A 15095-nucleotide genomic window follows, 5' to 3' on the forward strand; every position below is an offset into this window, starting at 1 on the left:
GCGGGAAGACAGAGGATTGGGACTCTTTTAAAGAGCAACAATACGGGGAGAAAAGATGAGGTACGAAGGTAAGCCAGCCAATAATATAAAGGAGGATAGTATAAGCTTCTTTAGGTATGTGAAGAGGAAAAAAATAGTTAAGGCAAATGTGGGTCCCTTGATGACGGAAGCAGCGGAATTTATTATGGGGAACAAGGAAATGGCAGACGAGTTGAACCGGTACTTTGGATCTGTCTTCACTAAGGAAGATACAAACAATTTCCCAGGTGTTCGAGTGGCCCGAGATCCTAGGGTGATGGAGGAACTGAAGGAAATTCACATTAGGCAGGAAATGGTGTTGGGTAGACTGATGGGACTGAAGGCTGATAAATCCCCAGGGCCTGATGGTCTGCATCCCAGGGTACTTAAGGAGGTGGCTCTAGAAATCATGGATGCATTGGTGATAATTTTCCAATGTTCTATAGATTCAGGATCAGTTCCTGTGGATTGGAGGGTAGCTAATGTTATCCTACTTTTTAAGAAAAGAGGGAGAGAGAAAACAGGAAATTATAGACCAGTTAGTCTGACATCGGTGGTGGGGAAGATGCTGGAGTCAATTATAAAAGACGAAATAGCGGAGCATTTGGATAGCAGTAACAGGATCGTTCCGAGTCAGCATGGATTTACGAAGGGGAAATCATGCTTGACTAATCTTCTGGAATTTTTTGAGGATGTAACTAGGAAAATGGATAGGGGGGGAGCCGGTGGATGTGGTGTACCTTGACTTTCAGAAAGCCTTCGACAAGGTCCCACATAGGAGATTAGTGGGCAAAATTAGAGCACATGGTATTGGGGGTAGGGTACTGACATGGATAGAAAATTGGTTGGGAGACAGAAAGCAAAGAGTAGGGATAAATGGGTCCCTTTCAGAATGGCAGGCAGTGATTAGTGGGGTACCGCAAGGCTCAGTGCTGGGACCGCAGCTATTCACAATATACATTAATGACTTGGATGAAGGGATTAAAAGTAACATTAGCAAATTTGCAGATGATACAAAGCTGGGTGGTAGTGTGAACTGTGAGGAAGATGCTGTGAGGTTGCAGGGTGACTTGGACAGGTTGTATGAGCGGGCGGATGCATGGCAGATGCAGTTTAATGTGGATAAGTGTGAGGTTATCCACTTTGGTGGTAAGAATAGGAAGGCAGAGTATTATCTGAACGGTGTCAAGTTAGGAAAAGGGGACGTACAACGAGATCTGGGTGTCCTAGTGCATCAGTCACTGAAAGGAAGCATGCAGGTACAGCAGGCAGTGAAGAAAGCCAATGGAATGTTGGCCTTCATAACAAGAGGAGTTGAGTATAGGAGCAAATGGGTCCTTCTGCAGTTGTACAGGGCCCTAGTGAGACCACACCTGGAGTACTGTGTGCAGTTTTGGTCTCCAAATTTGAGGAAGGATATTCTTGCTATTGAGGGCGTGCAGCATAGGTTTACTAGGTTAATTCCCGGAATGGCGGGACTGTCGTATGTTGAAAGACTGGAGCAGCTAAGCTTGTATACACTGGAATTTAGAAGGATGAGAGGGGATCTTATTGAAACATATAAGATTATTAAAGGGTTGGACACGTTAGAGGCAGGAAACATGTTCCCAATGTTGGGGAAGTCCAGAACCAGGGGCCACAGTTTAAAAATAAGGGGTAGGCCATTTAGAATGGAGAAGAGGAAAAACTTTTTCAGTCAGAGAGTTGTAAATCTGTGGAATTCTCTGCCTCAGAAGGCAGTGGAGGCCAATTCTCACAATGCTTTCAAGAGAGAGCTAGATAGAGCTCTTAAGGATCGCGGAGTCAGCGGGTATGGGGAGAAGGCAGGAACGGGGTACTGATTGAGAATGATCAGCCATGATCACATTGAATGGTGGTGCTGGCTCGAAGGGCTGAATGGCCTACTCCTGCACCTATTGTCTATTGTCTAAAATTGTAAGCTGGTGAGCCTGACAGCTGGTAAGGAAGCTGGTAGGGTTAGAAACTGGTGGAGAAATTATTGCCAATGATTCTTAGGGATAGGATTTACTCATTTCTGGAATAGCCTGAATTTATTAGGGATAGTTAGCATTGGTATGAGTCTTACAAACTTGTTAGAGATTATTTTTGAGCAGATGACAAAAATGATTTACTGTTATTTGGAGTATTGAATCCAAGGCATAATTCCATATGTTAATGTTGTATGTTGGAAAAGCTGTGCCCCATTCAAAATTAACAGGGCCCAGAAGAGAAATGCCAAGTAGGCTAGATGTTCCAACAGCTGCTCTGTACTTTCTAAAAGGAATCTGTGAATCTACATTTGGTAACTGAAATAATAAAAACTCCATTACAAATCTAGTGGGGGTCTTGAAAAACAAAACAAAAAAAACCCCTGCAGATGCCAGAAGTCCAAAAGAAAAACAGAAATTACTGGAAATATTCAGCATGTCAAGTCACACCCATTAGAAAATAAACAGAGTTTATGATTCAAGTCAAAGACCATTTTGTTAATTGAGGCCTTTCTCTCCAAATGGTAGCTGTGTCAAAATATCCCAATGGTATTTTAGATTTGGAGAAAATCTAACTATCAATCACATTTACTGGCATTTCAGAAGAAACCCAGCCATGTAAATCATGGGTTAGGTATTGCAGCATGAAAAAAGGCATATTTAGGAGGTCAAGTGCAAGCTTCATCAGACACAGCAGAATTTTGTTTGTCCTTACTCCAAGCATCGCGAGAAGTCAGAGGGTCAGATGGTGGTGAATCTGTGGAATTCAGAATTTCAGAAGTCTGTGGAGGCCACATCAATGGATATTTTTAAGGTAGAGATAGATAAATTCTTGATTAGTACGGGTGGTCGTGGGTTATGGGGTGGAGGCAAAAGAATGGGGTTAAGAGGGAAAGATAGATCAGCCATGATTGAATGGTGGAGTAGACCTGATGGGCCGAATGGCCTAATTCTGCTCCTCTCACTTTTGTACTGATAATCATTGGTCTTCCTGAGATTTGAATGAACAGAGAAGCAGATGAACAGCTGTGCCGTCTGCTGAAAACTAATCTGCAACTCCATGCAATGAAAGTCAGTTACAGTTTGAAATTTGGCAGCTCTTTATAAGATTCCTCTGTGCTGAACCATGGGGTTCATGGATGGAATGGCACACAGAATAATATTCAGTACTTTACATTCTTCCTCAGTGTCAGTGCATATATCTATCACCCCTTCTTTGGAAGACTGATGCGGTGTATTTATTCAGATGCTACTGCCTCAGTCTTTCGATTGTTCAGGTCATGTACTCTGTCCTTTCTAAGTCCTTTTCTCTTCATATATTTGTAAAGCATCTTCGTGTTATTGCATTTTTACTTGCCAACATTTCTTTGTGCTCTCTCTTCCTAATTTCTTTTTTTAAATTTCACCACTGCATTTTCTATACACCTTCAGGTCTTCTTTGATGTTGAGATCTCAATATTAGTCAGCACATTCCTGCTATTTTTGCTTCATCCTGCTTGTATGTCTTTGAACATTCATGGGCATCCAGAAATGGGAACTTAAAAAAAAGAACATATTGATTTTAGACCTTCATTGTCTCTTGGATGCATCACACTTCATTGACAATGAGTTCACCTTCAAATAACTATTTCTTGTCCACTTTTATGAATTAAAATCTCAAGTCAGAGTTAAAGAGTCATACAGCATGGACAAAGGCCCTTCTGCTCAACTCTGTCCAAGATCTCCATCTACATCTGTTCCATATTTTACGAAGATGTTGCCAGGATTAGAGGATGTGAGCTATAGGGAGAGGTTTAGTAGGTTGGGTCTCTATTCCCTGGAGATTTATTCCCGAGATTCCCTTCTAGAGGTGTACAAAATCATGAGAGGAATAGATCGGGTAGATGCACAGAGTCTCTTGTCCAGAGTAGGGGAATCTCGGACCAGAGGACATGGGTTCAAGGTGAAGGGGAAAAGATTTAATAGGAATCTGAGGGGTAACTTATTCACACAAAGGGTGGCGGGTGTTTGGAACAAGCTGCCAGATGTGGTAGTTGAGGCTGGGATTATCCCAACGTTTAAGAAACAGTTAGACAGGTACATGGATAGGACAGGTTTGGAGGGATTATGGACCAAGCGCAGGCAGGTGGGACTAGTGTAGCTGAGACATGTTGGTCGGTGTGGGCAAATTGGGCCTGCTTCCACATTGTACCACTCTAAGACTCTATGACTCTATATACCTGTGTTTGGCCCACATCCCTTGAAACTTTTCCAACTATATATTTGTCCAAATGTCCCTTGTATATTATTACTGTAACTGCCTCACCCACTTCCTCTGGCAACTCCTTCCATATATGCATCATCCTCCATGTGAAAAAGGTTCCTGTCAGGTTCCTATTAAATCGTTCTACTCTCATCTTAAACCCATGCCCTCTTGATCTTCATTCCACAACCCTGGGAAAAAGCTGTGTGCATTTGCCCCATCTGTGCCCCTCAAGATTTTATACAACACTGCAAGATTTCCACTCGGTCTCATCGGCTCCAAGGAATAGCGACCTAGCTTATCTGCTGCCCTTGCGGCTTAATGGCATCTTTCCTATAACAGGGTGACCAAAACTGAATACAATACTCCAAGTAGCTTCACCAACATCTTGTACAACCGCAAAATAACATCTCAACTTCTATACTCAATGCCCTTACTGATGAAACTCAGTGTGTCAAAAGCCTTCTTCACCACTTTGTACACCTGTGATGCCAGTTTCAGGGAACTGTCTCCTTGTATTCTGAGGTTGCTCTCAAGGGCCGTACAGTTCATTTTGAAAATCTTTCCTTGGTTTGACTTCCTGAAGTGCAACACTTAGGACTTATCTGCCATTCATTGGGCTACTTACCCAGCTGATCAAGAACCTACTATAATTCTTGATAGCCTTCTTCATACTTCATAACCTTCTTCATGCCATATATTTTTGTGTCATTTGCAAACTGACCAATCATTACTTGTTCATTCTCATCCAAATTACTGACATAGATGACAAACAACAATGGGCCAATCACCGATCCCTGAGGCATAACACGTCATGGGCCTCCACCCCAAAATATAACCTTCCACCAGCACCTTCTGTTATTAACTTTAGTGAAACCATCTGCCTATCAAAAATCTCCCTCACCCTCCCCTGTATCCACCTGTCACTTGCCAGGCTTTGTCCTGTCCCTCCTCTCTTCCAGCTTCCCCCACCCCCACCCCCACCCATCACAATCAGTCTGAAGAAAGGATATGGCCCGAAAATGTCACCGATCCATCTTTTTCACCAAAAAAAAAATCTTCAGGTGAAATGAAGCAGAAAATGTTGAAAATATTTAGCAGGTCAGGCAGCAACTGTAGAAAGAGGTTCATCAGATGGGTCTTCAATCTGAAAGAGTAATTCTGTTTTGCTTTAAACAGATGAAAAAAGCATTAGACTATGGAATATATTACCAAGGGATTAGTGTATACAGTTTCAATCATGGCTTTCAAAGAGAAAATGGATAAATACTGAGGAATGGACAGGGAGTGGGACAAAGTAGATGCATTGCAATGGGTTGGTTCAAATCAGCCATGTTGTAACCCTTCATTACTTCTGAAAAAACATTGTGCCTCTATAATTTATTATTCTTACTCTTCCTAAGTCTCACATGTGGTGCAATCCTTCTGACATTAGCAGAGCTGCGAGGATGCTTCTTGTAATTGAGATGTGTGGCATGAAGTTGTCACCTTTGAAGGTCGTAAAGACCCCTACACATGTGGTTGGAGTTATGTGTGGCTTGTCTCATTCTGATTGGCATGGGAGGTGGGAAATGGCGAAGAATATGAGGGCAGTCTGAAGAAGAGATTTGGATGATAATAAGTTCTCTTTTTTTATTGACAAGAACATTTTTCACTTGGTGTTGATGTAGAATTTAAATAAATATGGGAAATGTGTGGATGAACTAGAATTCTTTAATCAGCTGCCATCTGTTTCAATGCTTTGGTTATCTCCAGGGACCGTCTTCAGCAAATGTTGGCTGTGTGATAGCTGGAGGCATACCTTGGGTTCTCTGGTGTTCTGTGCTCTCTTCTGAGTGGGTAAGAAAGGAACCATCAGGAGAGAGAAACAGCATAACCTGGAAGGATGGACATAGAGCTTTGTGAAGCTATCAGGCAAGAGTGTGACTGTGTTTAAATGGTAGTGGTAACCAGGTATTTGGGGATGTGAGGAATCATATAATCAGATAGAGATGTGCACATCTACTATGAAATGGGATATAAGGAGTGAGCTGTTGGAGTTGTTGATAAGCTGGAGTAATATACACATCAGAATGTAAATGAATGTGCCATTACATTCATATTTCCTGTTCCAACTGATTGTCACACTGAATCCAAATGTGGGATCCAACTTCCTGCTGCTGACTTGCAAAACCACCTGCACATTTTCCTAGTATCAGCTGTTAGTTTCTTCCTCTTCTCAACAGGGAAGATTATATCCTGGCAAGTCTCAGCATGACATGCCACAAGGTATTACTCAATTTGCTGCCCATTTCTATTTTCTCATTGAAAGCCGCAGAAGATACAAGTCCTTCTGTTTCTAAAGTCCAGTTGAGAGCATGCATTAAGATTGATGTTTTAGCATTGTCATTGACCCCATAAATGGGTTAATTGAGCGAACTCATCCCCACTAAATATAGAGAGACAAAAAACTGGAGTAACTCTGTGGGTCAGACAACATCTCTGGAGAAAAGGAATAGGTGACGTTTCAGGCCGAGACCCTTCTTCAGGATTTTGGCTCCAAATGTCACCTATTCCTTTTCTCCAGAGATGCTGTCTGACCCGCTGAGTTACTCCAGTTTTTTGTGTGTATCTTCAGTTTAAAGCAGCATCTGCAGTTCCTTCCTACCCACTAAATATATTGTGTGTTGCTTCCATTGGCAAGCTCTACCTGTTCCTAGTACATCAGGAAATTTAAATCATCTTATTTACCACTAGTTTCACTCAGTAATATATTCCACTGTTGAACCAAAGAGAAGTTATTAAAATAGATGACACCAAAACAGAGTTATTTCAAATATTTTAATTCTTCATAAACAAGCAGTATGACATGAAGAAAAATGTATTGAAACTCCTTACTTTTAATGAGCGTGGGTTGACCATGTGATAAGGTGATGCCATTATTTTATGGCATTTCATTCTCCACGACTAAAAATGCATTTTCATGTCATATTGGTGTTTTTAAAGGATGAATACTTGATTTATGAACTTCCTATAGATAATGGATTTGTTAAAATATTTTAAGCGTCTTTCAAGGTAATGATTATGGTAGCATAAAATATTAAATTTAAGTGAAATAAAGAACTACAAGTCAAGTTATAGTTGTAGAACAGGGAGTAGAAAAAAAAAAAGCTAATATTACCTTAGACTTTACTTTAGAGATATAGCGCGGCAACAGGCCCTTTGGCCTATCGAGTCCGCGCCGACCAGGAATCACCCTGTACACTATCCTACACAATGAGGGGCAATTTATAATTTTACCAAAGTCAATTAACCTACAAACCTCCACGTCTTTGGAAGGTGGGAGGAAACCGAAGCTTCCTGAAGAAAATCTACTCGGTCACTGGGAGAAAGTACAAACTCTGTATAGACAGCACCTGTAGTCAGGATCAAACCTGTGTTTCTGACGCTGTGAGGCAGCAACTCTACCACTGTGTCACTGTGCCGCCCTTTTCTTTTGGATGGCCTGAACAAAATTTCGCATTTCAAAGCAACCAGCAAAGTTGCTGTGGAACAAAACGCAGTTGAAAATTTGCTGGTGCGTGGTTAAAACATTTCTGTAACTGAATACCTGAAATTTGCAAAGTAAGAAAGAGAGAGATTATAATTAATCTGTGGAAAATTCATTGTTACCAACTGGGATATAATGACATTTTTGTAGCTCCAAATTGAAAGTAAAAGGTGGCAAAGTGAGAGTATTCTTTGTGAGCTAATAAAATCATGGAATTCCAAGATTGCAATGAATGAGCAAATATTCTATTACACAGTTAAAGTCCATCAAATGGATAAATGATGTGTTTTAGTGTCTTGGACAAGAGAAACTGCTGGAATAACTGAAAGTCTGAGAAAATGAGGAAGTGTCTGGAACAATATTGGTAATAAAGGTTCCTTTCACTAGTTCCTTACACAGATAAGAAAGTGCTGCCAGTTCTTTATAATCTGAGCAAACAAATCTGAATTGAACGCATCTCAATTTTTGAAAAGAGAAAAATAACAAATTCACGGGAACTATTAGTTCCTTTGTGTGATGAGATCAAGCAAATGGAATAAGTAGATTCAACTACCATAAATGGGATCTGGAATATGAGATGCCCATTATTCAGTATTCATAAGGTATAAAATTCAATGTTAACCAAATATTAATTAATGTGTAGATAATATGTTCAACTCCATTGGTTACCTAAAGAAGGAACTTTTCAGGCTACCCTCAAGGAAGTAAGGGGACTCAATACAGTACTTATTTACTTATTTATTAAATGTGAAAAAAAAATCATTCCAGCAAGGTCACAGTTGCAGGGCACTTTAGTGGCACAGTGGAAGAGTTGCTGCCTTACAGTGCCAGAGACCCAGGTTCGATCCTGACTACAGGTGTTGCCCTTACGGAGTTTGTACATTCTCCCCGTGACCACATGGGCTGAAGGAAAAGTAGGTGGTCTCCCCTCCTTTAGTATATGTCTTAGGTGACCTTCTTAATGCCAGAGATCAGCACCCTGAGATGTGGCAGAGATTACCAACGACAGTCTCGAGTGTTCCCGAGGGTAAGTTATGCATGAGATTAGAGTCAATTTTAATGTTTGATGAGAACGAACAATGCAGTTTGACCAATGGCCCTTTAAATAGCAAATGGGGTCAGTAACAAGTAGTTGTACAATGATTAAATGAGAACAATTATTATTCAGACCAGAGAGGTTGAAAATTTCACCACAAATGAATTTTGCACCATGCATTTCTGTTGACTTTTGGTTGTTTTATATCTGAAAATCGTGGCAGGGAAACTACTAGTCCTATTGAAAAATACAAAGGAATTATTAATCTGAAGAAGGTTCTCAACCTAAATGCCATCTATTCATGTTCTCCAGAGATGCTGCCTGACCTGCTGAATTACTCCAGCATTTTATATCCTTTTGTGTATTAACCGGCATCTGCAGTTCCTTGTTTCTAGAGGATTTTTTTTGTTGGGTGCTAAGTTTGCTGGAAATGTGCTCAAACACAATCATCTCGTGGTATTCCAATTTTAATGCCACTATTTCCTTTCTTTATTTGAAATTGTTTGAATTCCTTTCCAGCCCAATATACATAAGTAATCTATTAATTGTTCATGGTTTTCAAAGTAATTGATTACCTAGAAATTTATACTTGCTCTTGAGAATATAATGTCAAGTTTCAAGGAAAATATTAGTAAAAATCAAGAGCAAAGTGACAATATGATGCAACTGTATATTGCAATTTTAAGTAATCTAAATCATACCCATGCCAAATAACTTTTAACTATGTAATATGAAGAGGACAATTTGAAGACAGTAATTCTGAAAAGAGAATGGCATTCATTCCTGGGTTTGCTTTGGGAATTTCCACAGGTTAAAACATGCACCCTCATGAGCAAAACAAATTCAGGCACTTAAGAGAAGATATTTGAAACTTCTCCGTTAAGAAAGCTAGAATGAATGGCCGTGTGTGGTACCCTAGTCCCTTGATAATAATGTTTTGTACTGCTGGAATATTTGCCTACGAGCAAAATCTTGATAATTGTAAGATAGAACTCTGCAGGATTGTGAAGCATAAAAAATTATCAATTGGTTGATTTTGCAGAAACAACTTTTAAAGGTTTTGATAGTCAGAAATGTTAAGAAAATTAAATAAAATCACCTTTGTTGACAGCACTGAGTGATTATTTTCAAGCTCATTACCTGGTTTTAATATATGCAATCACTGTATATTCCATTCTTTATTTATCACAGGATGACAGCAATTTGAGGTAAAACTGTGACAAATGTTTTCCCCCAAAAGAGGAAATAAGCTTTGCCATATTGCAGCATCTGCGATTCTTATTTTAAAGAAAGTCTCAAAATTCCTTTTATTTGGTGCTATTTTTCTCAATTCCAATATTGTTTGCATTCCTGACATAAAAATCTGAATTGTGCTTCCAAAGATATTTTATTTTCTATCACGCTGGTTTTAGTAAGAAGCTTTCAACAACTAAAACTGGATTTTACCTGAGTAAGTTTAAAGAAGGGTCTCGACCCGAAACGTCACCCATTCTTTCTCTCCAGAGATGCTGCCTGTCCCGCTGAGTTACTCCGCCATTTTGTGTCTGTCCTCGGTGTAAACCAGCATCTGCAGTTCCTTCCTACACATTTCACCTGAGTAATCTGCTTGTCACATTTATGACTATATACCGAGTCACCACCACAGGTGTAGCATCTTTTTGTATGTTCTACAATAAAGAGCTTATGAAGGAAAATAGTGAAACGATGAGTTAAAGTAAGCTTGCAATAAACTGCCTATATTGCACCTACCTACACACCCATTCATTATTTTGTTATCTGAAGTAAGAGTCTTGTTGTAAGATATTAGATAACAAGAAGATTTATGTATATATTGTATTGTTTATGATATTGACCTGTTTACCAAGCATGCAGAACTTCATAAAAGATGATGTGTTACTGTGTTTATTCAAAGTGACTGCAACAAAGAAGCTACAAGAGTAACAACAGTCTTTTAGTTGGTCTTTTGAAAATTTCCATTGCACAATTAGACTCCCAACTTCCTGGTGTGAATTAAAAAAATATAAGGGACAGATGTTTTGGGAGGATAGTTCTTTTTATGAATGAAGAAATAAATAGAGCGATTAATGAATTGGGTTATATGAAATGTAAAATATTTGAAATAGTAACATTTGTAAACTTTCACACTGTTGGTTTGCTATTCATTCATTCTCCAGATAGACATTTTCACTAGGAATAAATCTACTGTTCTTTCTGGTGGGGTTTATGAATTTTTGTTCCCACTGCATAGCTTATCCCAGTAACTTGTGCAGCTGATTGTCAACATGTGTTGCTGTGGAAATTTGGTCAGCCTATTGGGAATTTGCATCTCGGAAACATGCTACATAGAAATTTGGTACTTGCTACGTAGAAATTTGGTGCAATTCACTGCTGGAAGTGGAAGTCAGGTAAATTCTCACTGTTTTACTTAAGCAAAAAAAATCTCATGTGGAAGTAATGTAAAATTTATGTGGGGACACCTGAAATGTGAAGTACTCCATTAAAGGGACACTTCTGTGCTCGTGTGTTTTTAAAGAGAGGCATTTCCAATTTTACATTTTCAACAGTGAGGCACAAGTAACTTCAAGGTGCGCATTTAATTCACCCCCACCACGAATCCAATCTAGTAACTGTTTTATTTTGGAGACTTCCTGATGTTTTTTTACAGGTTCTGCTTCTTTGTCAAACTTTCTTGATTTAGAACTCAACATCTAAAAGTCTACACTGGAATCAGCTGGGGCACAATTACTGATGGAGTGGTTTACCAGCCAGACTTTACTCACCTTTTGGATTACAAATGAACACTTAATTCTATTGTCACCAATTTCAATCAAATAACTAAAGATAGACACAAAATGCTGGAGTAACTCAGTGGGTCAGGCAGCATCTCTGGAGAGGAACGGGTGATATTTCAGGTCGAGATCCTTCTTCAGATCCATTCCTTCACTCCAGAGATGCTGCCTGTCCCTCTGAGTTACTCCAGCACTTTGTGTCTATCTTCGGTGTGCACCAGCATCTGGAGTTCAGCCCACTGAGTCTCATCCATTTTCTCGCATCTGCAGTTCTTTCCTACGCATCAATCAAATAACTCTTGGTTCTACAAAACTTTAACATGATTCCTACCTATTTCTGTGAAGTCCCACATGATGCTGGATTCAATTGAAATTGCATTTGTTTTGATTAGTCTTATAATATTTTAACTCAACTACTTCTGTTCAAATCCAGAAGCCAAATTTGATTAAGAAATGTGTAAGTGTAATCTCAATATGTTGCTCTACACTTCAGCAGGAAGTTGGCCAAGTGATGTTTCATGTCAAGCATTGTATCACTGCAATCCTTATTTCATGAGAGCCTCTTTAACAAATTTGACTGCTCGGCTGCTGCATTCGAAGGATACGAAGGAATCAAATATGTCTGATACTATTCCAGAGTTGGCCGTTTACAGACAGAGTCGGTCAAAACTGAAATCTGTGTCAGAAACAGATCCTTCAGGTAACTCACAACAGACACAGAGTCCTCAGCTTATTTATAGTATGGTCAGTTGTGATACATGAACCATGTGATTCACTTCAATCCGTTTTCAATGATTATTGATCAGTAACAGGAAGTTATAATTCTACTTATCGCAAAAGTCTACAGTCTAGTAGGCCATAACCATGATTGCAAAGGAGTTTTTCATCACGAGTTCCTGCAATGTTGGCTAATACCACCTTCATTACTAACTATGCAAGGTCACTGAACAGAGACTTGAATTACAAGAAGCTATGTTCACTGTTCTTGTAATTGCTTTCAGGCTCCTGTGTTTTCAGTTTAAAGCTTAGCAATAATTACTTTCACCTCACTTGATGCATCCTTGCTCACATGACAGCTCATTTTGATGATTGTGGAGCACTCTATCTGAGGAGCACAGTGATGCTAGATAGTCCCGGTTTTGATCTTGACCTGGGTGCTGCTGTATAGAGGTTGTATAGAGGTCAGTTTCCTCCTGCATCCCAAAGACACGAGACATGTGGTTTTTGCAAGTTAATTGGCATCTGTAAATTATCCATAATGTATACGGTGTGTATGCAAAAGTAGCATAACATTGAACTAGTGAGAACTGTTCATAGACCTGTTATGCTGCTGCATGTAAGAATTTCATTGTTCCATTGATTTCTAACTCTTGAACAGGTGATTGAGGTTAGCATGGACTCGTTGGACCAAAGGGTTTGTTTCCATGCTGCAAACTAATCAATCGAATTGGTCAAATTTTGGCCATCCTTTCAACATCTGTAAACATCATGTTTTTCTGCGTCTCCGATCTCAGACATAATCACTGGACTGTTATGGTCCTGAATTTAATGAAAAGCCCATTTTACCTCCCTACATTAGATTCTTCTGCAGAAGCCATTACAGATTGTTCTCAGTGACATTTTGCATAGAATTGCTGTAATCCATTTTGTAGTCTTTTGCAGTAAAATAATTAGCCAAATTTGCAATCTTCTTGTTGCGAGAGTAGGTATCACCGATTTGATACCAGTAATTGTTGTTTATGTTAATATGATAAAAGATTTGCCTATTAAGAATTCATGGGATTTCCTGGTTTCAAAATAATATTCACAGTGTTTCCTTCTCAATTTATGCATTGCTGCAATCATATCCGATGCATGTGCAAGAAGCAAAAGCAGTGGCTTTTTCTTGTAATCAGTTTATAGGACTTTGGCGAGGCAGCATTTGGACTACTGCATGCAGTTCTGGTCATTTCAATGCAGGAAAACCTTGTAGGAAGAAACTGCAGATGCTGGTTTAAACTGAAGATAGACACAAAAAGCTGGAGTAACTCAGCAGGATAGGCAGCATCTCTGGAGAGAAGGAATGCGTGATGTTTTTGGGTCGAGACCCTTCTTCAGACTCGGGAAGAATGTGTTGGCTTTGGAAAGCATGCAGAGGGGATTTACCAGTATGATGCTTGGTGTGGCTTCGGGGATGAGGCCAGGTTCAGCAGTGACTACACTGACACTTGCAGTAGGGTGAACTCGCGTGATATATTTTATTTACAGTGACAAGAAAGTCGAGAACCACAGGGGGCGTGATCTATTGGCGACAGGGCTCATGTGAGGTTGCACTGGCGATCTCAGGCTTGTTCTTGCAGCTCAGTCCTGGTGTTGAAGGAAGAGGTGTGGCAATCTCAGGCTTCTCTCTGCAGTTCACCCTTCTCATGCTTGATCGTGGAAATCTCAGCCTCGTACTGGTAGCTCAGTCTTTGCCCCTGTGTGTAGGTGCAGTCCCTTGTTGCCTATAGGCAGGAAGAGGCACTGGCATCTCAGCTTTGCCCCGGCCACTCAGTTTTAGCCTTAGTAGAGGCGTTGACTGTCTAGGGATTCTTCCCAGCTAACCCGGTCTTGACCACACAATGGCACTGGTGGTCTCAGGTTTGTCCCAGTGGCTCAGTCTTCCTCAAATCTGTGACAGGGGAACACAGTTAGCTGGGAGGAGACCTTCTTCATTCTTCCCTTTTCCTTTCTTTCTTCTTTCTTCTTCCTTCTTTCTTCTTCCTTCTTCCACCTTCTCTCGGGGACTGGAGGGATATGGAATATAGGCAGGCAGAGAAGAGTTTGTTTTGGCATCATGTTCAACACAAACATTGTGGGCCGAAGTGCCTGTTCCTATGCTGTATTGTTCTCTGTTCTGTTTACCATCACATAGATTAGATTGTGCACATCGGGTTGATTGCATTAGTCAATAGACAATAGACAATAGGTGCAGGAGTAGGCCATTCGGCCCTTCGAGCCAGCATCACCATTCAATGTGATCATGGCTGATCATTCTCAATCAGTACCCCGTTCCTGCTTTCTCCCCATACCCCCTGACTCCACTATCCTTAAGAGCTCTATCTAGCTCTCTCTTGAATGTATTCAGAGAATTGGCCTCCACTGCCCTCTGAGGCAGAGAATTCCACAGATTCACAACACTCTGACTAAAAAAGTTGTTCCTCATCTCTGTTCTAAATGGCCTACCCCTTATTCTTAAACTGTGGCCCCTGGTTCTGGACTCCCCCAACATTGGGAACATGTTTCCTGCCTCTAACATGTCCAACCCCTTAATAATCTTATACGTTTCGATAAGATCCCCTCTCATCCTTCTAAATTCCAGTGTATACAAACCTAGTCGCTCCAGTCTTTCAACATATGACAGTCCCGCCATTCCGGGAATTAACCTAGTAAACGTATGCTGCACGCCCTCAATAGCAAGAATATCCTTCCTCAAATTTGGAGACCAAAACTGCACACAGTACTCCAGGTGCGG

At 40.3% G+C, this 15095-nt stretch overlaps 1 protein-coding gene across 9 annotated transcripts in view; it reads left to right on the forward strand.

Annotated features, from left to right (window-relative positions):
- The window catches only part of rgs20 (regulator of G protein signaling 20), a 151711-nt gene that overhangs the window by 86588 nt on the left and 50028 nt on the right, over nt 1-15095 (forward strand). The window lies entirely within an intron of this gene.

Source organism: Rhinoraja longicauda, chromosome 4 (assembly GCF_053455715.1).
Source record: "Rhinoraja longicauda isolate Sanriku21f chromosome 4, sRhiLon1.1, whole genome shotgun sequence".
NCBI classification, from domain to species: domain Eukaryota; kingdom Metazoa; phylum Chordata; class Chondrichthyes; order Rajiformes; family Arhynchobatidae; genus Rhinoraja; species Rhinoraja longicauda.